The sequence below is a fragment of the Sinohyriopsis cumingii genome, unplaced genomic scaffold (assembly GCF_028554795.1).
Source record: "Sinohyriopsis cumingii isolate HCF-2022 unplaced genomic scaffold, ASM2855479v2 utg002376l, whole genome shotgun sequence".
In the NCBI taxonomy this organism is placed as follows: Eukaryota; Metazoa; Mollusca; class Bivalvia; order Unionida; family Unionidae; genus Sinohyriopsis; species Sinohyriopsis cumingii.
The window spans coordinates 109,442-136,300 of NW_028316197.1; the positions used below are offsets into that span (position 1 = coordinate 109,442).

The 26,859-nt window shown below is 35.7% G+C and overlaps 1 protein-coding gene across 1 annotated transcript in view; it reads left to right on the forward strand.

Annotated features, from left to right (window-relative positions):
• Positions 1-951: 951 nt before the first annotated feature.
• The window catches only part of LOC149770774 (uncharacterized), a 62,927-nt gene continuing 37,019 nt past the window's right edge, over positions 952-26,859 (forward strand). Inside the window, exon 1 of the mRNA XM_089949140.1 lies at positions 952-1,016. The gene's annotated coding sequence lies outside the window, so the exon portion shown is untranslated. The remainder of the gene's footprint in view (positions 1,017-26,859) is intronic.

Below are 26,859 nucleotides of genomic sequence, written 5' to 3' on the forward strand. Positions count from 1 at the left end.
AATCAATATAAGATAAAATAGAAGTTCATAAAATAAAAGAAACAACTTATTAATTTGCAAGATTGCGATTACTCGCAAAAGGTAAAGAACTACAATTTGTAGCGGACATACTGGACATGGCTGTGCAGAGTTCATTCATTCCGTCAACTCAAGGTTGCTTGTAGTCAATCTTATCTGCGCTGGAATTCCAAGTATGTGTATTTCTATGTTATATAAATAACATATATGTATAGTATGTACGCCGTATCTTTGATATACCACTCGTTGTACACATTTTTCATTAAAATGGTCCTCGGCAAGCCTCGTTACCTTTTAATGTAATTTTTTACATCACGTGGTACGTTAACGACACACCGCTCCGGTGGCCTAGTGGTAAGAGCGTCCGCCTCGAATGCGGGAGGTCGTGGGTTCGATCCCCGGCCGAGTCATACCAAAGACTTACAAAAATCATACTAACAGCTGCCTCGCTTGGCGCTCAGCATTAAGAAGTTAGTGTTAGGACTGGTCGGCCTGGTGTCATATAATGTGACTGAGTGGGGCATCATGATACATGTCTGCGGCATGATGCCCCAGTGCTATACATCACTATCAAATGTCACACTGCAGACATCGTGACTGAAAATTGTTAAAGCGACGTTAAAAATCCAAATCACACACACACGTTAGCGACACAGCGTACATACTATATATATATATATATATATTGTATATATTTTCGCTCTGAACGGCAACAGTACAATTACTGTTGGCATATTTTGTTTGTTTTTCCTTTCTTGTCAATAGAAGTCTTTAAGATTAAAAAAAAAAAACAGTGTAGGGCTCGTGTTAAACCCAGCATTATTTTATCAGCAGAAAGGTTGTGTGAGTTGGGAGAGATTGACTCCGTCAGCTCTCGCCCACGTTATCTATCGTATTCAAGGGCCGCTACTCGTTTACGCGCCCTCTCTGCCACTCTTTCTATCGTATTCAAGGAATGTAACTGACCCTTTAGTAGATCGGCAGTTACGTGTGTGAAGGTAAGTACGCTTGGTGCTCATGTAGGCATAAATAAATCACCAATTTCTTTGTATCTTAATAAACTGAGGTATCCGTTAAGCACCTTCCGCTAAATTAGATATTATCTACAAAATTATAGTATTCTGTTCAATACTGGTGTTAACCTTTCACTAAACATTTTAGATGTATTTTACAAAATGTCGCCAAAACTTTGATAAAAGAAACAAACAGCAACAGTATTGTAATATGACATATACTAATGCGATCTTTGCACATGTAATGTACCTAAATATATCAAGATGTTAAAGTTGTTCTGAACTGTTTGACATTTTTCAAGTTCGGGCTACCAACCAGAAAATAGGCGAAATATGTAAGACTGCACATCATACTACACGAGCAGCAGATAGGGTGAACAGACCACTTAAGGGAGTGGTCACCCTTGTGTTTAGACCAAAAAAAACCAGTGACCCTTCATAGAGGTCAATACCACGTCTACGATTATTGTTTGTCCCAAACAGAATTGTAGACGAACCCTCTCTGCTGCTATCAATCTTGGGAATCATCATCTGAATCATGGGAATCTTTTGTTTTGTTCTTCAAGTAATATTCAAGTTCTGATGGTGGTTTTTCTATTTTTGGATTTATGTTCTTTCTTTTCCTGTAATAGTTCATCAAACTTCTGTATCGATCTCCACCGCAATTTTTGCAAATCTGATATAATCCTCTAACGCCGTTGTTACATCCAAGACATCTTCGTGAACCAGCATGAGGATTTTTCTTTAAAATATAATTATGTTTTTTACAATATTCTCCACGACACCTTTTGTTGCATTTATTTGTTGTTCCTTGAATTAACCACGCACAGTTGTTCATTATATGAATGATATCTGTTTAATTAAATTTATTAATTTATCCAAATATTTTATCAAGACCCACACGATATCTTGTTCTAGGATCATGTAAATTTATTGTTATAAATCCATGCGAAGTAGCTTGCGCTCGTGAAAAGAAATTTCTGAATTTAATTATATCCATGTCACCGCTGCACCAAGTTTGATGAATATTTCGCAGCGTGTGTGTGTCTACGCCATTAAACACAACTAAAATATTACAATTGTCCCTGATCACTTTTGGTATTTGTGTACATCGCTGAGTAACATAGATCATATCTGTATTTTTATGTCTGCCGCGAGAAAATATTCTGGCTGGATTTGATTGTTTATCTAGCATCACATCATCATATACAACAAAATTATTAATAAATCCGTCTAAAAAATCAACGGACGGTGCTTCATCAATATCGGTTATAAACTCTATAACATCATTATCTTCGTCCAGTAATCGCGCGTTTTCGTTAAAATCTTTTAATACTTCATAACATCGTTGATCATCAGCGGATGGTGCTACCAAATATAATTTATCCCATTTCAACCATCTCATTATCAGATTAAGTAATAACTGCGTCTTACCCGATCCAGATGGTCCTATGATAATCATTCTGATGGAATTCGGTAGCGCAGGATGATGCTTAACAGGTTCTCGCTGCCGAGTTGCTGAGAAATCAATTATATCCATATATATTATAACATGAATTATATTGTTTACGCTGTAGAGTTAAAACTCCAACTACTGATTTAGCTACAGTTACAACAAAAAATAAAAAAATAGCGTATGGTGGAAAATGTTCTGTGTGCGGTAGAAAGAAATTTTCGTTTTTACCTAATAAGCGCGGTGGTGATATTGCTAATTTGATGTCAAAGTTTCCAGGTACTCCATGGGCTAAATACCCAGGAGAAAAACATCTACCAGGATATAGTTATTGCGGTCCTGGTACTCGACTCGATATCAGGCTCGATAATCAAGATCAACCAAAACCACGCGAGGAACCAGTAAACGCTATTGATCGAGCTTGTCACGTTCATGATGTGGCTTATAAAAATAAAGATCTACAACATAGGCATATTGCAGATGTGAAATTAATTCACGCGTTAAATTCCATAAAAAATAAAAATATCAGAGAATCATTAGCTAATTGGTTAGTAAGATGTGCGATGAAAAGTAAATTAGCGTTTGGGGCTGGTAATTAATAATGGAATTAATTTATTATTCACCAAAAGGATATTGGAGAGGCAAACCAGCAGTTGGTAAACTCGCTGATGCAGCAGCGGTTAAACATTCTACTGCTAGCGCGTAGTTATCCAAACATTCAATATGGCAAATTGATCTACCACCACCGAAACGAATTCAGCACGCGTATTTCGATGTTAGTGTTCCTAATGAAGTTCATCAAGCAGATATTCTGTTTTTACCACATGATACTGTGCGTGGAAAAACGTACAAGTACGCGTTAACTGTAGTTGATGTTGCAAGTAGATATAAAGAGGCAGAGCCGCTATCAACGAAAACATTATCTGAAGTAGCCGATGCGTTTGAACGCATTTATCAACGAGGTGTTCTACCACAAGGTGGTCTGCGATGGCCACAGCTGATACAGGTTGATCCTGGTAAGGAATTGCTTGGTCCAGTATCATCGTTGATGAAACGACATAATACCAAAATACGACGAGGTTATAATGCAATTCACCGTGATCAGGCAATTGTTGAGCGATTTATTTGAACACTTGCTGAGCGGTTATTTGGATATCAATATGCTAAGGAATTTATTCAAGATAAAAGATCTCGTGAATGGGTTGCAAGATTACCAAGCGTGATAGCTGCATTAAATAGCGAGATCACACGAAAAACCCACATGAAACCCATTAGCGCAGTCACAAAAAAAAATATACCAATACAACGAAAAGGTACTGAAAAACAAAAAATATTGGGTGATGTTACAGTTAGATATTTATATGAACCGGGTGAACTTGAAGGTGGTAGCGCGAGAGCAACTGATCCTATTTGGAGTGTTACCACACACAAAATATCCACCGTGACAAGATCGCCAGGTAGACCTGCAATCTACAGATTAGATTCGGCTGCTCCTCAACGTGGATTTGTACGTGAGCAATTACAAATAATCCCCACGGATACACAATTACCACCGCGATCACTTAACTAGCACTAGCACCCAAGGCGCTGGCACCTCTACGTCGATTACACTCAAGACAGGTCAACATGGTATTTTCTCGTGTATGACCTCGACTATTATCTTTTCTGTCTACGGTAAATTGTCTGGAATCATTACTCGAATACCTCCACAGCATTATACAATTGCAACTTGTGCAATGATTATTCTGCTGCTGTTTTAACTCAATAATGAATTCAACATCAAGATCAAAGTCGCGTTTATTTTTTTTTATCAGATTGTTTGTATCCGATTAATTTTTTTCTTATTATATCATCATCAATGACGTTAAATTTATCAACGATTTCAGGAATTATAATTCTACGTAATTGAGATATATTTTTGACCCTCGATACCGCTAAATAGACTAAATTTGACCACTCGATGTGATCGTCTACAATCCAGACTCGTGTGTCAGAAATAGTTAATCCCTGAGACGAGTGGATCGTCATAGCGTATCCCAACACCCATGGAGATTTGTCAGCGCGTAATTGATTCTCAGTCTGTCCTGGAATATCAACATTAATATTCTGTTTTCGTGTATCTGATGGTCTGTAACATAACGGTACGTTTAATTCTGAATATTTTTCTTTATGCAGCTGAAATAACTGCTGTTGTAAATCGTCTCTGACTATTTTTCTGCTTGCTACGATCAAATCGTTGGTTCTCCATAAATTCAAAAAATCACTCATTGAGGTCTCTGAGATTACTCCGCGTATTATTTCACACTGAATTTTGTTTGATTGTAATCTGATTAATTTTTTAAATTCCTTTAAATTTGCATCAAGAGCTCTATGATCATCGTCTATTTCTTCGTAATAATCAACGAAATTTTTTAACCAATCATGTGGAGATGGTCCAACAAAAGGCGGCGGTTGACCAAGATCGCCACACACTACCACAGCGGTATTTTTCGTCAACAACCAATCAAGAAACATTTTTAATGTATCCAATGACACCGTGCATATCTCGTCCCAAATAGTTATTTTAGGTATATACTTTTCTCCCATTCGTTCAGGAGTCCATGTATCCCCGCGCCACCGAAAGAAACTATGATACGTGCACGATTGTACTTGCCGTTGTTTCATCTCGCGTGCAAGTCTATGTGTGGGTGTCAGCACGATCATATCTGAATTTCTAAAAACATTAATCGCTCGAGTCGTTTTGCCGCATCCACCAGGTCCATTGAGATATGCTGTCTTATATCTAGTTATTGGATCACTCAACGATGGCGCTTTTGACATTTCTGATATTTTATTGCACTTACGATAAAAATGTCTCATCGGAACATCTGCTGATTCTGTATAATTGTGTAATATTTCCTTTTTTAATCTGTTGCGACTCTGACTGCGGTCTCGGGAAATCTATTAATCATCGATAATAAATTTATGGAAACATAAGCCAACATGGAAGATCTTAGATGAGTATACTGTGGGGAGATATCATTTATATAACAAACGATCGTACCCAATTTTGTTCCGTCGGATAAATAAACACTTTCTCGATTTACAAATATATTTCTCGCTGTTGTATCAGCAATTATAAAATCGTACTCGGCATCATCTAAAATTAATCGTGTGTGATGTCTTTTATGATCATATGCACCACCCTGAGTAAATTTACCTATAATTTTTCTACCGAGATCTTTTGCGGTTTTGAGTTTAATCTCGAGAATTTTAGGAGCTTCTTTGATAATATCATCTTCGGAAACATCAGGACATTTTTCCTTAAACTCGCTAATAACTTCATCAACACTGATAGAATCTGGCATGGGCAACCAAACTTCGGTCTGCGCGTGATATGATATAATTGCCTCACTAACCACCAACGATGTCAGTGCCGCACAATCTAGCATATATCGTAATAAAACTATAGGTGTCCAACGTTTTTCACAAAAATGTCTACCAAACAAAACATAACAAATCTTGTGAAGATTTTCCTTAAGCTCGAATGATTCAACACATGCGAATCCAGTCAGATCAAAATCAGGTAATGGTCCATTAATTGCCACTCGCGTCATCTCGTTTGTAGGGTGACCGAATCTTTTAAAGTATACAGAACAATCTCCGTATCCTAGAAAACTTCCTGGATAACATGTAACCATATCGACCGAAATAACATCATTGTAATTATATTTGGTATTCCACAATCCGCCATGTCCGTATTCGACGCAACTTGCGCGTACATCCTCGAGTAAATCAAATCGTGTTGGTTTCCATGAATTTCTTTCTCTAGCGAAATGAGCCGCAACAGATGGAACGGTAAAGCAATTAGTTAGTAATTTGTCAGTATTTTCCGCGTGTTTACACTCTAAAAACTTCTCCGCAAGATTTTTCATCTCGTCGTGGAGATATTCTGTGCGATATATTTCACCGTTTGGTCTAACAAACTGATCAAATTCACCTTCCTCATTACTTTTAAATAACCATACCGATACAGGGTCGTTTTTACTTATTTCGTTGATAAAATCAAACATATCTGCCCCCATATCTGGGGGGTAAAATCTAATAGTTCGATCACGTGGAAATATTGTTACTGCGCTGGTCCATGCGTGCGCGTTATGATCAATAATATTTATTGGAGCTCCTTTTGATTTATATTTTGATTCGTACAGTACTTCTCCCGTTATTGTCGCTACGATTATTGGAAATTTTAATATTTTTCCTAACTCAGCAACATCTTTTATTGTAGCACCGGTATCCTTAACTGAATCAGCCCACGAGTTTATTTTTTTACGTCTTAAATCAGTTAATCCATTTCCACGCAGCGCGTTTGTAAAGTGTTCTATTACTCGTTCGGCTACACAATTTAACCTTGAAAATTTCATGGGTGTCAGTTTATCAACGTTGGGTTTTTTATTTATCTCATAGATTCCATAAATAAACGCTGTTACAGGATACGCTCGCTCATAATATGGTTTGTCAATACCCGTCAATAGACCTGGTCTGGAATTTTTACTTAATATGGCGATTTTATTATTACCAAGGACAGGATCATATTTGTCACGGATAATCCAACTACCTGTTTCTGTTAATACAATACATTTTACTCTGAAGAAATATTTTTGATTGCCCTCATACTCAGCGATGTAGTTAATGATAGTTGCCGCTCGCTTGTCATTCATTTTGGCGTCCTTGACAGTATTGCGTATAATCTTGAACGTTGACCATGTATGAGATGCACCATCCGTGTAAAATTCTTTCTTGGCGTCGTGAATTTTATTGATCAAACTTTTATTTTTCGGATCAACCAGATCTCGTACTGGCAAGTCTGGAGATAATCTGTCGAGGTTGAATTTATATTTGGGATAATCTCTCAAACTCATTCATATAATTAAAACAAATTTTTAAATAAAGAAAATTATATATATACAATGTCTCAATGCAAATGGTTGATGATCCGCTCAGTAAATCGATGCAACAAATCCTGCAGAAAGGAATTTTGTTGGATGCACTCACAAAGTATACGACGAGGAAGTCTAGGACCAATACCGTGTCTGCGATGTGGTATTGGAGTGCGAGCAAAAACAAAATTATGTGGAAAGTGCGGTGGAAAACGGTTCAGAGAACTTAAAAGATATTATGACAACAAAATTAATAATAGTGAAAACGCTATAAAATCCGTGGAGGATTATATATCAAGATTTCAGACAAACAATGATTTAAACAAATAATATTATTGCATATATGGAGCAAAATATATTTGTCCCACATCCCACAATAACAAACTATGAATCAGATCGTAATGGTGTCATCAGAAATTGTAGGTTGAAGAGGCCAATTGGCGTTGTTTCTAGTGCTGGCTATCTAAGGTTCAACGCTGGAAGAAATAAAATGTATCATTGTCATCGATTCACGTATGAGTGTTTCTTCGGAGTGATCAAAGATGGTCTTGTTATTGATCATATTGACGGGGATCCTCAGAACAACTCCTTATCCAATCTGAGGGTTGTCACGCAAAGTCAGAACTCTGCACGTGGTAATACTGGAAGATGCAAGACAGTTTCTAGAAGGGCGGTAAATTCCACAAACACAGAATCTGGCGAAGTAATTATATTTCGTTCGATATGTTCAGCTGCGAAATACTTTAATATTCACCCATATTCAGTACAAAAAGTAGCAGAAAATATATATAAAACTGCGTTCTCAAAAAAATATAAGCAGAAAATCACCTTTCAGTACTGCTAACTATCATCACCACCTCGAATTATATTTATTTTTGGGGGTCAGAAATTGTCATTATTATACTACTTATTTTTTGACTCACGAAAGGGAGGTAATTTATGGTCATAATCTTATACAACATCCAAGGTCTGTGATGCCTGGTGGATACAGTATGCATTACAGATTTCTAACTTACAGTTCGTGTATTTTTCTGCCCTATTAGAACAGCGCAACAAGACACAGACAGGTTATTCTCCCTACTGACCATAATGGTTTGTTTTGTTTTGTTTTGTTGGTTTTGACAGCATCTTTAACACATAACTGGCTATATTATGCTGAGGAAATGGAAGCTATCTGCGTTTCTCAAGGTCATCATTACATTGTATCGTGTGGCAATGTACTGACTCATAGGTCCACGATAGTGTTTGGAATAAAAAATCAGTGCATTTTCCTTGTTCAGTGCAGAAATATAATGCGAGATTGTGTATGTATGTGTGATTATTTATTTATCGAGTAAACTCCCTTTGACCAGTCTAGCAATTAGATGATCTAGACCGGATGTTCTATCGTACATGGCGTGGTATAGTAAATAGGAAATTCCTTAATTTAGCTTTGTTTGGTGAAAATATATCATATAAACGTATTTCTTGAATTCAGAATTGTATTATTCGAAATTAGTTCCTTTTCAATGATTATTAGCTATATATTAACTTCCGAAACATATGTTTGTAACAAGATTTGATAGCTCAATCGGTATCGTATTGGACTGTGACGGTCCAGGATCGAATCCCCATGGCTGACAACATGTCGGTGGTTTGCGCATAATTGCGATTTTTATAATAATTGGGGGCTCCGCTAGATCCCCCCGCTCAGCAAAATCCCACCCACGTATCAACCGGTGGTTGATACATATTTTCGTATCACCCACGGGCTTGATTATTGTGGGTGGGATTTTGCTGAGCGTATATGTTTGTGTCGTCCTTCATTCATTGTATATATTTCATCTCATTCATTCATTGTATATATTTCATTTCATACTTTAATGAACTTGCTAAAAAAACTCGAATAGAAGTTAATTTCATAATATATGTTTGTGCCGTCCTTCATTCATAATCTGACTCGATAGGGGTTCAGGGATAAAATTTTTTTATTTTAAAGATTTACATATTATATAATGAACCAAGAAATTATCAAAGACATTATTTCTGGTATTAAAAACTAGAAGAAAATATCTGAAGAACTAAATCCTGAAAAAATAATATCTGATTTTGAAACGTTACAAGAACTTAAAAATGAAAATAAGTATGCTCTATCATCTCAATATAAGTTCATAAAGCTATGTTTCAGTCACTGGCTATGGTGAACGATGATCAAGTAAATGAATTTATTCCTCTTTCTGTTGCAATAGAAAATATCAGGTCGGAATTATCCAGCGAATACGAAACAAAAAAAAAAAAACAATCAGTACCCGCATAAGATACTTAAGAAAAATTATGTTAGCGGGTAACGACTGAGTAGTAATATAATTTTCCTCACTGTATATCACATCAGAATTAATTTACAAATATTTCAGAATAATAAAAAAATATATTTTGGAAAACTGATTGATTTCTATACTTTTAAGAACCAACCACCCCATCAGAATTAGCAAACTGATTGATTTGTATACTTTTAAGTGGCAATCACCCCATCAGAATTAGCACACTGATTGATTTGCATACTTTTGAGTAGCAACCACCCCATCAGATTGATTCATAAAAAAATAAAATATTTCAGAATGATAATAAAAATATTTCAGAATAATAATACAATATTTTTTTGTAGTATTTTTTGGAAAACTGATTAATTTGTATAATTTTCAGTACCAATTACCCCATCAGAATTAGCACACTGATTGATTTGTGTAATTTTCAGTACCAACCACCCCATCAGATTGTGTACAAAATTGATTAATTTATCCCATCAGTGATTATATTTATTTATTTTTTTAAGTTGGTCGAGTTTAATACAGGAGTTTGTATAATTTAGAATCTGATCTCTATAATATGTTCTCGGCGGAGTTCATCTAACTGTTCTCGCTTCCGTATTCATCAATAACTAAATTAACGCTAAATTGCTCTGTGTTTTGAAAACACTGTTCTGATGGCGTTTTTCAAGTGTATAAAAAACAATCACGTGCTGGTACATTATATAACATTTACTGGATTAATTAAGATTTCACATACAGATTTATCACAAGCTCTTCTCCACGCATGTCAATTAAGCGATTAAGGTGGTCTGTGAGCTTAAAATTTATTCGTGTTAACATATTATTGTGACACCGCAGATACACAGGATTAGTTGGTTCTTGCACGATTAAACTTCCAGGGGGAACATGTGGTGTAAATGTATATAGGATGTATCCTTGTTGAGCCTGATTTGATTTTCCGAGATCTATTTGATAGCTGCCATCGACTACGTCACAAACCAGATTGACCACAATCGTGCTGGTTATATTAACGATTCCCGGAGAAACGTGTCTGCCGCCGCCATGTGGATCATTATTATATCTGAGAACAGTTGGAGGTGGTGTTAGTTTTTTCCACGCATCGAGTATTTAAGAAAATATTCATCAATGACATCACTGACAGATTTTCTCCGAGCGTCCGGGTCATAATCGGGAAATTTGAACGTCGGTATATCAGATTCCTTGATTTTATATTTATCAATTAAAAACTTTTTTGCAGCGGGAGATGATTTTAAAATTAGATCTATAATTTTGTTGTGATTGCGTTCTATAGCTTCTGCGATATAATTCAGAATTTCTATTTGTTTGATAATTTCCCCTCGTGTCTCGTGGGATGTTATATCGAAAAGATACTCAGTGAGGCGTTCACGCAGTTTATTTAGTTGATCTTTATGATCAAGATTGGAACTGTCAATAGTTCTTTTAATTTTTTCTTCATTAATATGGTTACGGAATGTACTTTCTGGTAAACCTGAAAATAAGCTACCACCATAACCAATTAAATCATCCAAACTAATATCCCAAGTGTGAACTCCACGCCACCACCACCAAATACCTGTCATTGTAACTTCGTGACGAGAGCTACTTGTTGACATCAAATCAGATTTTTCGGTTCTGGTGGTCCTTCATACACCGGGGGAATTTCAGGCCAACCTAGTACGGATCTTATCGTGGATTGATAAATATCAACGGCATAATCAGGAGAATGTATCTCAACCGTCGAGGACAGCGTCGGTTCATAAACGTTAATTGATATTTTTGCCTCTTTTCCGGTTATTGATTTTATTCTACGTTGAAATTCTTCATTGATTTGTTCGATCTCATAACTACCAGTGGGTATTCCAACATCTATCCAGTCAGGAGTACCATCTGGTTTGTTCTTGTTAGCAAATACAAGCGAATTATTTGCTGGTGTACCATTAAATGATTTTGATCTGATATTTGGCCAGCTGTAATATACCCGTAATTGAGCCAATGCTATTTCTTTTACTGGAATTGCAGTAGGAAAGTTAATACTAAATTCACGATTAGTTGAACTTACCGAGATCATCGTTATCTTTGGCGGAGTTGTGTTAGTCATGATCTGCTGAAGTAATTCTGTCATTATTAGTACTTGTATCTTTAATACCGATACCTTCGTGATATATTTTAGTCATCATTGAAAATTCGACATCAGATATAATTCTATCACTGAGACTCGCTGATAACAACGAAGATAACTTCGAGTATGCGACCGTCGCTGTATGCAATCTTATCATGTAATCAGATAATTTTTCATTCATGCAGGTGCATATTTTTTTTGTGATGATATTAAACACACCTGCAATCGTTGTTGCTGCTGAAATACAAATAGTTACGGCTGCTGGTGCCATCATTGTCACCGCTGATATAACACCTGCTCCCGCAACAACAGCGGATACTGAATAAACAATCACATCAACGATAACTAATCGTCGTCGATATTTTTGTACTTTTACTGTATATTGTTCGACTTGATCTTTTAGCGCCGCCTGCCATTCACGCGCTCGATTGTATCTGTATTGTGCACTGTCCATATATTTTTATGCAGTAACCAATTGAGGTGTTTCAGCTACAAATTCCAAACACCACCAGTAAGATGTTGCGGTTAATTTCTTATCATCTGCTTCCAGGATAAATATTTCTTCGGTTCCGCTATTTAATATAACAGATACAACTCCGGAAAACCTATCCGTTGAATGACGCCATGGATACGTTGTAAATATCTCAAATCGCGCAGCACTGAACACAGACAACCTGTACACGCCAGTGACTGTTGCGGTATATTTGATGGTTTTATTTTGCTGCGACCATGTTGTGAATCCCGATGATACAGTGCATACGATGTTTGTGATATGCCCAGGAGTTATTCCGGCTGAAATTTTTATCAAATTGGTTTTATTAACGATCTCAGGAATCCCCGCTACGATGTCTTGCTGTGCTCGTTTGATCGTGTCGATGTTCGTATTGATATCAGCGAGATTTATGTCAACGGAGTGCGCAGTGCCGAAGAATTCTTCTGCGGTTCTTTGATGGTTTCTGCGAAATATTGCAAAAGCGCCCACGTGAACGTCATACTCGGCCCGCAGCGTGGATAATTTACCATCTACGGTGTCGACATATTTTTTTGCTGCTGCATCTTCGTCGGATGTTGGATCTCTTAAAACCACAATTTTATTTCCGTTCATGCTGAGTTCACCCGTCATTGTGTCACCGGTATTTCTCACACGATTAGCAACGCTTCTTGCAATTTCATTTCTAATTGTTGCAAATGATACACTTGAATCTCTGATTCTACCACCGTCAGTAAACACGGGAATATTATCCGTAACTGCACCAAGTACTCGTCGAACTATATCATTCCATCTGATATTGCTCGTTTTTAGTTTACCATATCGATCTTGAAAAATAACGACCTCATCTGGATCAACTCCAGCCAGGCTCATGATATCAGCAAGTTCATCTTTAGTCGCATACTTCGACAGATCAACATCGCCGGATTTTCTCTTAACGCGTGAAGATCTTCTTCCGTAAATTTCAACCATTATATAAGATCCTTCGGATCCAAGATCTATTTAAAACGCTTTACGAGCAACGAATTGGTTGCTTGTATAATCATGCACAACTTTATGTGGCGGTTTGGATGATTTTGATATAGCGTCGAGTACATTAATTACTTCACGGCCGCATATTGGCGGATCTGTCATTGTTTGTGTGGGTAGCGTTGAATACAAAACTTTGGAACCTCTGGTTCTTGCGTGGAGTGGTGCGACATACTTGATAAATTCAGCAGGTGGAGCTAACCCGTATGAATCAAAATAAACGATTCCACGTGATACCCAATGAGTACCGGGTCCTGAAGTCGAGTCTAGATTAATAATACCTGTTTCGAGTTTGTTTTTTTGTTTTGGTAATTGATCTCGCATAAAAACACCTCTAAAGGCTTTTATTTTTAATCGTTTAGCAGCATCAAGTAAATCAAAATTTGATGCTGGAACATCTAACGTGGGAGCCTCAGACCGCTTCCCCAGCGAGATCCCGGTAATCTTAGACCGCGTCCATTTTTTTTTTTGCCATATCGTCCACCAGTTGCTTTCTTTAGAGCCATTCCGGCAGCTGTTCCAACAGCACCTAACGCGGCTGCTTTTGCTACGGCTGGAGCGGCAGCAGCTATTAATGCTGGAATAGCTGCAAGAAGTGGAAATATACCACCCGTTTTAACCATGTCTTTAATGGCGCTCGGAGAAAGACGTAATTGAACTCCAGTTTTTGACTCTAGGGCTTTATTGAAATGTTTAATCTGATTATTTGTCAACGATAATTTGTTTGGACCACCACCCATCTGATCTCGTTTTAGTGATATTTTAGTTCCGCATTTGCTGGTAGTTTTTGATTGAAGCTTTTTGACCTGACCGGGAGTCAGAGTAACATTAACATGACTATACGACATTTTTATATAAATAATATTTTTCTGAATAATTAGAGATTTTCCACTGGTGCATCAACGACTCTCATTCGACCACTACCACCTTCAAATAACATGGCTTTATCACTGAGTATGACCGCGATTGCTCTATAATTAGCACCACCTGTATTCAATGTTGCTTTAAGATGTACATCAACGACAGATTGTTTTGATAGATCAAGATGTTCCAGTGAAAAATAATAAATCGGATACAAAGTTCTGAAATCATATTGTGATATTTGCAATCCAGTATCAACATTTTGATCACGTCCCATGAATGACATTAAACGATGATATGCACGTCCTATACGATTCTGTTCATAATTTAGTTGTATATTTTCTGTTGGTTCTTGTTGTCCGTTTATCCGTAAAGAAATATATGTGATACCTAGTTTATCAAATATCATATGAGAGTGAACTTGTGAGCCTAATCGATTAGTTTCCTGAAACGCAACAAAAATATGTCGCAGTGCAGAAACACCCTGTTGTGATGCTATATGCCATGTAAACTGACCGTTAACGTTAGTTTGCTTACTATCTGTGCTTGCTGTTAACCATGACAATAGGGATTTACCACCAGTGTCCATGATAGAAATTTATTTTTGTTCTACTGCGATCGTTGGAGTCATTACCGGCATCCACAGTGAAAGTTTAGACAATATTACTTTACCAGCATCACCAATAGGTCTCCACAGAGCATCGTTATCATCACCTTTTCGCACAAGAACAACCGTGTGTCTAGCTCCAAAAATAACCTTTCTAAAATTTCTACAAAATCCAAAAATATGCGATAGTGGAATTGCACATGAAAATCTTCTATTGTCTCCTATCAACATACTTCTACGTGCTGCAAATCCCAAGTTGAAATTTTCGCTAGAACCATGAACCACTGGAGCCACACCAGCATCAGCGTTATTGGCAAAATTTCTTGGTCGTCTTATATTATACGGATCGCTTTCAGGGTTATTGGAGTTATCTTTCACAAACATCATTGTAGGACCTGCTGATCTTGTATAATCATCAGAATATCTTGCTAATCCTATTATTGTTGTAGCAACGTCTACATCTTTCTGAATCGATTCAATATTTGTTCCATCGATCATATAAGTGGCGCTATCAAACAACGCCATAATCCCATTGTTGACAAAACCAACTATCAAACAACGCCATAATCCCATTGTTGACAAAACCAACTTTTACTGCACCTCCGTAATTAGTATCATCCGTTTTTATAATTGTACCTTCTACCTCAAGAAAAGCCTCAGCGGGTAAAAAGTATCTACTTGTATCATGAACTTGTAGTTCAATTCTTCCACGTTGATCTGGTATTCGTGCCTCATAAGAATAAAACTGATAATCACGTACCGATTCATCTTTAAGGACAGGTGCCTCCATATCAAATGCTTCATCGGATTCACGTTTAAACATTTTGTTATAATTATTTTCGTCTAACACGAAAACCGTGTTTGGACACTCCACTTCCTGATATCATGCTTGAAATATTATTTCCTGATTCACTGAGTCTTTGATCTATCAAATTTGATGTTATATTTCTTTCTGCCTCTTCAGATAATTCCCCTAGTTTTTGATTTGCAGCCTGATTTATTATTTTACTTACGTCTGCGGGCATAATTTCAGTACTTGCCAGTTTCACTGGTGGTTGTTGTTTTCGTCGCAATAATCGTGCTAGTCTTTCTTTGATTGCCGAAAACGCCTTACCAGCAACATTGACAATTGCTCCAGTAGCTTTTTCACGAACAATATCGATAGCTTTCATCGATATTTATTTTGCAACGGGTGCTGCTTTTGGAGCTATCCTTGTTAATAATCCCCGCACAACATCACCAAGTCCATCTCCGTAAGTAGCTCTGTAGATTGGTAATCGTGAGTTCACCGCTCTGACCTGTACAGGTTTACGATGATTATTATGTATGATCATCTTTTTCAATTTACCATTTATCTAACAACTAGTCATCAACAAGTTCATCGATAAGTTCTCGGTAAACTCCGATATCCATGATACCGCCTTGAAATAATCGCCGACAAATATCAGCTGCTTCATTAATTATTTCTGGTGAATTATTTCCGGCACGTTTTCCTCCTATGAGAACTTCTAACCGTGACACGTCATTGAGGATATTATCAGGACACAAACCAGATCCTGTTTTAGGTTCATCTTGAGGTGTTTTAAATACTTGTGGTTGCATCACCGGATAAAGTACTTCAGTGATGACCGGGGGTATGTCAGGTGAGTCACTTCGAAATCCATGTAGTGAATCTATCGGTGTAAATGTCATTGCCGGCGCAGAAATTTTTTTACGTTGTAAAGGTGGAGGAAGCTGATACTGGGAGAGTTGTTCTTGTTCTTGTCTCTCTTTGCGAAGTATTTCTACTTGTTTATAAAGATTTTTATAATTCGAATCATCACTTTTAACCTGTCTTTTGTTTGCATGTATGCGATATATCCATTTAATAAGATCTTCATTTTTTACTTTTTCATGACGGGGTTTTAAAATCCCAGATTTGTCAGATATATAATCTAATATTTTTTCGGGTAAGTTTTCTATTTCAGTATTCCTAATTTCTTCAACAACCCCTTCCTTAAAAGTGTTGGATGTAACAACGGCGTTAGAGGATTATATCAGATTTGCAAAAATTGCGGTGGAGATCGATACAGAAGTTTGATGAACTATTACAGAAAAAGAAAGAACATAAATCCAAAAATAGAAAAACCACCATCAGAACTTGAATATTACTTCAAGAACAAAACAAAAGATTCCCATGATTCAGATGAAGATTCCCAATATTGATAGCAGCAGAGAGGGGTTCGTCTACAATTCTGTTTGGGACAAACAATAATCGTAGACGTGGTATTGACCTCTATGAAGGGTCACTGTTTTTTTTGGTCCAAACACAAGGGTGACCACTCCCTTAAGTGGTCTGTTCACCCTCTCTGCTGCTACACGGTATGAGAATGTGTGAATTACGGTATCCATGACAACATAATAATTTATTGTGTATTGGTGTGTTTATGAAACCCATAAACATATATCGTAAACAAAATTAGAAAAAGTAATCAAACAATAACCACATAGAAAAAGGATAATTTCAAACAAAGAAATCTATTTTCTATAACACAACATGTCATAACAAAGAAATCTATTTTCTAGAACACAACCTGTCATAAAGTATTTTCTATAACACAAACTTTCATGAAGTGACAAATCAACAATTATCATTTTTCACATGTAAAGAAAAAAGAAAAGAACCGCAACATTAAAGATTTATAAAGAAAATTTGACCAAGAAAACTGTTTAATAAATAGTTTGTAAATGTTCAATTGTATGCAAGGTTTGATATGAAGTGCTTCACTTAGACAGACAATTTTCATTCCCATGACCCGGCTGTTATCTTTGCAACTATTACAAGTATCACTAAATACAGAAGTAAATCCAGACGCCAGGAGTGTCTTTCTCCGAATTTGTATATTAGCAACATGCACACGGGGTCTTAATGTCATCAGTGTCTTTACCGTGTACATACGTAGCAATGTACACACTGTCGCTGCATGTCCTGAATTATGCATATATCGTATACACCCGTAGTAATGCACATACTGGCGCCGCATGTTCTAAATTCTGCATATACCGTACACAACTTTAGTAATGTACATACTGGCGTCGCATGTTCTAAATTCGACATACTCTGTACACACCTGTAGTAATGTACATACTGGCGCCGCATGAAATAAATTCTACATATACCGTACACACCTGTAGTAATGTAGATCCTGTCGTTGCCTGTCTGGAATTCAGTCTACACCGTATTCATCCGCTTTGGAGAGAGAGAGGGGGGGGAGGGGGAGGGTAAGTCATTATAAAACATATATTGGAAAGGAAACGTAATAATTATAATTATATATCTGTTTCACATTTATTCATTGTTACATATACGTTAGCTATTATGATAATTTGATTTTCATTTGTAGGACAGAACTATCGACTAAAATATTACATGACGTGATATTTACAGTCATCCTAATATTAATTATTAGCGTTGAGTTCAAATGTCAATCATGTGAAGATAACAAAGAACTTATAGAAATGCATTATAATGTATATTAAATTCTGTCAAAGGTCTCTAAATACATTACAAACGAAGCAAAGTACTTTCTTTCAGAGGTATCTAAATACATTAGAATCGATGTACATTACTTTCTTTCAAATGTGTCAAGATACATTACAATCGATGTACATTACTTTCTTTCAAAGGTGTCTAAATACATTATACTCAAAGTACATTAAATTATTTCGAACGTGTCTAAACCAGACATATTATAATATTGGGACATGTCAAATGTAACCATGTGCATCCTATATCTGAATCATTTGGAAAGTGCAAAATGTGCCTACGAAGACATCACATATCTCGGTCAGATGAAACATGCGAAATGTGACCACTAGGATATCACATATCTAGGTCAGAAGGAACATGTGAAATGTGGCCACAGTGGCATAACGCATCTCGGTAACTTGAACATGTGAAATGTGACCACGAGGATACCACTCGTCTCAGTCACTTGGAACATGTGAAATGTGATCACGAGGATATAACATATATCGGTAATTTGTAACATGTGAAATTTTACCAGGAGGAAATAAAATATCACGGTCAATTGGAACATGTCAATTACGGATGTGATATCTACATCAGATTTTATGTTTAGATTAAGATAATGTCATACTCGTAGTCCTAATTAGCCAAACAAATTATTGCCTCAAAACATCGGAACTTATTATCCCCATTTGCAAATAATATTCTGCAGTTAGAAAACATCAATACAGGAATTGGTAGAAATGTCACTAAGCGAGAATAGTATAGATGAGCTCACCCTTAACTACTTTCTAAAGTTAATTTTACCATTTCTGGTAAGGGTACAGGAATATACCAATGGAGTAACTCTTGTTTCAAAGGAACAACAAAACAATACAAAGAAATTTGCTACTAATTTCGCAGAACCCTCTAATTGCTTTGTGAAAAAATAATAGAATCATCTCGTGTAATTATACGAGGATGTTCAAAGAACAAACTCTTAATTCACAAAGGACAACGACGAAACTCAAAGCATATCCTGCACTATTTTCCCCCAAAAATAATATCGCCACCTCTTGTTGGGTATGAGGAGGTTTCCAAGGAACACTATTCTGTTCGAAAGCGAGCGACAACGTAATGAGAATCCTTCTTTTTACCACTTTAAGAGCACACACTATGTAATAGCAAAACCAAGAAAGAAGTGAAATCAACAAGTTTTGTAGAACACAACAAATAATTTATTATTAAAGTAAGAAAATGTACTTGTCCGCCAAGAAGCGCAACGTTATTAAGATGGCGTCGTCCATAACTCCTCTGCATAATTCATAACAGTTCTAGAGTAATAATAAAATCCCAAACATGAGCACTGTCTATTTTTACCGAACAGTCCAATCAAATATTTTCTTTTTTCCTCTCGAATAATATCTAAGTATAACATAAAACACTTCTGGAGACTTAAAATAAAAACGCAAGGGTTAAGGACAACTCCAAAATCGGAATGATTCTGATTCTCTCCATATACACAGCAACTATTACGACTATATTTCACAATATACACCACACATGTGATGGATTTTACTACTCATTTTACCTCGAAAACGCCAAATCATGTGACCTAGACCAATTACGGGAAAGTTACCGAACTCTCCTAGAGCAATCTAAGCCCCATCAGTCAATGATAAATTAATGCAAAGGTGCCATTAAATCTTATTATTAAGATTATTACTAATAATAGTCAACACATATGTCGGCATCTATTTATAGATCCTATGCAATTTTACGCTCTTAACAGACTCATGTCGCGTAGTCAAATCTAAATAAAAATATTCTGAACAATTTACAACCATGAATAAAAGTTACAAAAATTAAATAAAATCATGCAACAGGAATTGCAAAAAATATACATATACATAAGACTTATACATTTCTAAACAAGCCAACATGCTCGAGTTCCTCAACCACAGTGTATATCGAACACATAACACACATTTTTTAAATAATACTAATGAAGCGGATTTGTTACGACAGTATGGTTTTAAACTAACTAACAGAAAAAACGAAAATCAACAAGTTTTATAAAATTCAACAAATAATGTATTTCCCAAGCATACAAAGTGAAAACGTAAAAAGAATTTACAGTAGGGTGAATCAAATTCTGAATAGTCCTAAACGTTTTATCTTCCAGTTAAGTTTGAGTGGTATTCCAGATAAGTTCAAATATTCAATGTATAGATGTGCCCGTAGTCTCCAACGTAGGAATATACCAATGGCCTGGAGTGTGATGATATACTACTATTACATTGATGTGACACAATAATATCGTGCAACAATGTCCTTTTTATTAAAATTCCAAATTAATGTGTTTCTTTCCCAGAATATTACTGATGAGCATTTAGCATTTTCAGTGAATAATAATAAGAATAAATAATTCGACCATAAAATTAAAAACTTGAACGCAACATTGAGACTGATTCTGGTTCGAGATGCTTGGGGATGAATTAGTAATTTTGTAAATAAACATCACACATTAAACTGAAGCATTATGTAACCTACAGGACTAATAAGTTAAAAACTAATTTGATTTTATCTAACATTGTAGAAGAAATTAAGAATGTTTCGGAAATACTACAAACAGGATGAGCATGATGAAATTGAGCGCAAAACTTAAATTACTAACTGAACATGATAGGTAAGTGACAATAAAGGAAGGGGCAAGTGGTGTAATTAGTACAGTTCTAAGAAAGACAAATACCGAAAGCTGATGAGGCATATATGGTAAAATAAACATTATGGCAAGTAATAAAGGTAAATATCAAAGTCATTCTTTATTTGCTATACGCCAATATAATATACGGCTATGCAATGTTTGTGTCTGGTTTTGCTTCTCATCGAAGAAGTAATTAGTATAGTACCGAAAATGTTTACGAATTGAAATACATGGAAACCATGATTGGCAAGCATTATATAGGAACCTAACTTTGTCATATTGAATTGCAAAACGTGTCAGCATTTATTTCTAAATTATTGTGCATACTAGCAAAAGGCCTATCAATTTCATCATAGAAAAACAAAGAATGATATTTGTTAAGATGAATTTTCTAATAGGTCGATGATTAACTCCATATGGATCTTGTCATAGAACAAAATATACCAACTGTAATTTTTCCGATCATTACCTGGTTGTGGATTTAATTCAAACAAGCGTCGATTTTCTCCTTCTGTCACTTCGACTGCTTTTGCAAATGTGATCTCAACACTACACTTCCAAGGACGAGCACAAGGATACAGTTAGCAATGATCTCTCAGTTTCTGATTGTCAAGTTGTATTCGACACTTCATCCCAGACACCATCAAATTCGTAGCTTCCTTATCAGTATATTTTAGATTAGCAGCTCCTGGTCAATTTTAATTAAGTATACCTTGTTAAATCTGACCTTTATCTAACGGAACCAACTAAACACAGTGTTATAAACCATGAAATTGTTGTATCTATAAAAATAGGCAGCTTATTTATTCTACGTGATATGGCTATTTATTGCATTAACATTCTACCCAGAGTGTTTGGCTGAACAGAGAATGTATCTCATGTACCTTCATATCACACGACACTAAGATAATAATAGGTTCAAACAATATATGTGCAATTGCCTATGTATTCTTAGCAAGAAATGTGTTCGTTTTAATTCCGTGCTGTGTATATGTAATATAATAAGGTACGAAACTGAGGTATTTAATTTATTGTGGTGTGCGTCCTGCTTGTTACGCATTAAGTATTTACCGTACGGCTACATTCAATCTATATGCTTCAGATACGTCGTGTGTGTGTTTGTGTGTATGTATGTGTTTTTAAGTGTGTGTAGTTTAAGAGCCTTTGTTGTTTGATAATCATAACGAGATTTCGAAACTAATATGGCTTTATTTCGCCAACTATATTGACTCAATATAAATACAAATTCATAAAGCAATAAAACCAGTTGCAAATTTTTGTGCCGTATCATCAAAATTTGTATTTATTTGTTCAATACGCTTGTCAAGTTCGTTCATACAGCCTTACAAACATTGATGTCATTTATCACTTCTCACTCAACATACGTTACATTGTTACCCTTAGCATGTAAGTTATTGCAAAACTCATTAAATGTAACATTTCTTATCGTTTGTGTGTTAGCACTCAAATCTCCGGTCTTTCAGCCACATTGGTTTTTCTTTCGATTGGGATGAAAGTAAAGCCTTTTAATAACTTTCAACCATTAGTTTATATCTCATTATCGTTGGGACTGCAAAAAGAGCTTTTAGATAAGTTTGATTCACCAAGGTATGTCTCCTAGTGATGATTTAGATCAATTTTATAATTTATTTTCCTTGCACAAATTAGATTATCAACGTTTTAATGTCTTATGCTAGGGTTGAAGCTATTTGATGGATATTTGTTGTTTTGAAGAAAGGATATTGTAATTATAATTGCTTTTTAAAGAAATCCCTGCCGTAACACAAAATTCTCTGTGATAGAGTCCGGCACTAAAACTGATTATTATATTAAGCTGAAGGTATGTGGCAGCGAACGAAATTCAATTTCATTAAATTTGAGGTTAAAATTAGTTTATGTCTTGCAGCTGTAAGATCGGACAAAGTGAATAAGTATTGAACTGTAAGGATAATCAATTTTAGTAGGAATTGCATTAGTAAGGACAGACAATGTGAATAAGAATTGCAACTTTAAGTATAGACAATGTGCATAATAATTGCTACTGTGGACAATATGAACAAGAAATGCGACTGTAAGAATAGACAACGTAAAAGGAATTGTAAATGTAGGAAAATACAATGTGAATACGAAATCGCAACTTTAAGTGTAGACAATGTGCATAAGAATTGCTACTGTGGATAAGGGAAATAAGTATTGAACTGTAAGGATGGACAATTTTAGCAGGAATTGCAACAATAAGGATAGAACATTTGAATAAGAACTGCAACTATGAACAATGTGAATAAGAATGACAACTGTGAACAATGTGAATAAGAATGGCAATTGTGGACAATGTGAATAAGAATGGCAACTGTGGACAGTGTGAATAAGAATGGCAACTGTGAACAATGTGAATAAGAATGGCAACTGTGAACAATGTGAATAAGAATGGCAACTGTGGACAGTGTGAATAAGAATGGCAACTGTGACAGTGTGAATAAGAATGGCAACTGTGATAACGTGAATAAGAATGGCAAATGTGGACAGTGTGAATAAGAATGGCAACTGTGGCAATGTGAATAAGAATGGCAACTGTGAACAATGTGAATAAGAATAACAACTATCAGATTATACAACATGAATAAGAAGTGTAACTGCAAGAATAGATAATGTTAATAAAAATTGCAACTGTAAGTTTAGACAACGTGCATAAGAATTGCAACTGTAAGAACAGATAATGTGAATAATAATAGCAAACGTAAGGAAAGGCAGTATAAATAAGAACGAGCAAATACAAAACAGAGTAACATTCCTATTGATTTCCCAAATACGTTTATAAGTACGAATGAAAAGGAACCTAATTAAGGTCAGTAAAGTGGACTGACTGAATAAGAGGTAATAGGGTCAAATTTAAGAAACCGAGTTTCTCATTTTTACCATTTACGCTTTTTCATTAAGATTTGTCAACACATATGTAAGCATCTACTTAGACATCCTGTGCAATAGTATGATCTTAACAGTCACGAAGAGAAAACGAAATAAAGGCATTCTGTACACATTGCAGCCATGAATACGAATTATACAAATTAGATAAAATCATGTACCAGGATTCGCAACAAGCATATATATTTAGGACACGATATAGGTATTTAAGAACACCAAAAAAAAAAGAGACCCCGTATCTAAAATATTAACGTTGGTCACATAGGTGGAATTAGTCTTGCTAGTCCTAATTTTTCTTTGTTTACGGTTTCTGTATTAACGATATTTGTTAGCAATTAGTAGTCATTAATCAACTTAATTGCTGCGTTGGAAATTAAACCTGTATTCTAACAAACACAATGAATTGAATTCACTATAATCTTTTATTGAGACGTGTACATCGTAGCACAGTATGTATCTGTTTTTGTTTTCGTTTTGTCTTTATTTTTCTGGGGTTTTTTTACAAATCACCAAAAGTAAATATCAAATAATATGCATTTGCTTCAGCCGAGCCACAAGATTTGATACCCAAGAAAATAAAGTCATCTAGAATAACTGCTAATACCAAAATTGACTTTCGGCTAAAAATTTTGAATTACTGTCTCAAGTATAACCTTTCCCCCTGCGGCGAGGTCAGCATTGGTTGTATGCTTGTTCAACCAGAGTCTCCCGTGATTGGTTGAAACTTCCGCCATTCAAGGCGAGATTAAATGTTATGTTAATTGCTGCTGCCAATATAAGACACGTCGGTAAACATCTGTATAAATATAAACTACAAAGACATTCCTCTCGTTCTCAGCGCTTTGGCATTCAAATGAATGAACGTAATTCTTCAGGCAAAATGAGACTGAAACGTTCAAAGATATAATTGCACGTCATATTGTAAACAAATGCTGATGAAGAACGAGTGTCTGATTCATTCAATGAAACTGTTTTGCGAAACAAGACTTCTTCTTGCCATCACATAAACGTACACACACTTACGTACGTACGTACGTAACATAGATACATACATACATACATGCAAGAGTAATGCTACTTGTATGATGCCGTATATTTCCTTTGCAGATTTAGGAAGGTGTTTTTTTACAAGTTTTGTTATAATTTTGGAAATTCTAACTTTTTCTCCAATTTCGAATTTAGTACTTCCAAAAGTATAAGTTATCAAACATTCGAACAGACTAATCCACCCATTTCACGTGATTTTTATCTTGCTCTCTTCAGCTGTGTCAACGCCTTTTGATGTATGATTGGCGTGAATCTATCCGTTAGATAACTGTTGCTGAATCATAGCAATAGTTTGTGGTTTCTTTCGGAGTGTAATGTTCCAACAGTTTTTGTTTAGATCCTGTATTGCGCAGTCAGATTATACAATTTACACCATCTCTTCCATGATTTGTTTGAAAAATCATGGATGTCATCTCCCATCTTTGTTTTTATTCTCTCGGCCCAAGACTATTTTCAACAGAAATAAATTGGTATCAAAATATATTTATATCCATCGTTGTATTTTTAATATGATTGAAAACTATCAATGTCTGAATGCTACTGGTAATATACGTGATGTATATATAGTCCTTGTTCTGTATGGAAATCGCTTTATACTTTGATTGTGTAATGCATAGGTAGATTGTACTGTTATCCATTCTATAAAGTGTTTTCCTTTATTTATACCACGTTCAATTCATTTGTATGTTTGACTGATATCTGTGTAAAAAACTATACAAAGTCTCTGGTGCCCCTACACGAGATGGTACCATTAATTTTAGAAAATTGTTTAAGGTGTGCTCATGTTCTCATATATATGCTACTAATTTGATGTACCTATAATGTATACGGTATGTTTCCGAAAATTGTCCCTCAGCATGGACTATTTCAAATTAACTCGCATTTTTCAAGAAGGAAAAAGTACTGAATGATAAATGTAATAGTTTTATAATTGGACGTTCCTTTTCTATCTTGGGAAAGTACACAGATTCACACATATTTGCACCTTGATTTTCCTATTCACATATGCAACAATTATGATAAATCAGTGGAATCCAGAATAAGTCCATACAAGTTGTCACAGTGTAAGTCTAAACGTGGGGTCAATCTGTAAATCCATGCAAGGGGTCATAAAGTATAAGTTAAAAGGAGTTTGACATACTTATGAGATAAACTATAAAAAAACACCACGATAACATCCAAGGTAACGAAAAGCGGAAGTACACCCATACTCGTCATAGGACAAACAATGACCTTACCAGAAATCTGTTTTTCCCCGAAGTTTTTTCTCTTCGGAAGGATTGTTTTTGAATTGATAGGTAAGGGAAGTTAAATGCATTTCAGTTAAATAGGTCTGGAAACACTGCTCCCTTTAATTGACTTTGTCGCAACAGAGTAGGTCCATGTGAAATGTGCTTCTGATTCCCCTTGCAACCGATATATAATGTGCAGGTAGGTTATGGCCGACATGGCTCGTATACAATTGGTAATGAAACCAACATTATGTACTCGGATGTGAGCAAGACGGTCGGATGGTAATGCAAGGAATGTGGCTGATTACTTTGAATTGAGCAGAATCACTATCCAGTTCATAACCTTTGAAATCCGAATTTTGGCAAAACTTGATCGAATGATTTAGTTTCGCAACTCTTCCACTTTTCATATGATTTTATTCAGCCATCCTGCAAACCACCCAAATCAAATTCTATTAAGTTCGCTCTAATAGAAAACTCGACGAAAAGGTAAGGAATCAAGAATATTTTCAACACGCTATCTGACACGACACTAAATGTCAGTAAACCTTGAATTCCAAAGGCCGCAGTCCACAAACCCTTTAACGCCGTCTGTGCGACTATAACTTTATCTTGTTTTAATCGATTGTCTAATAAACTTAGCCTT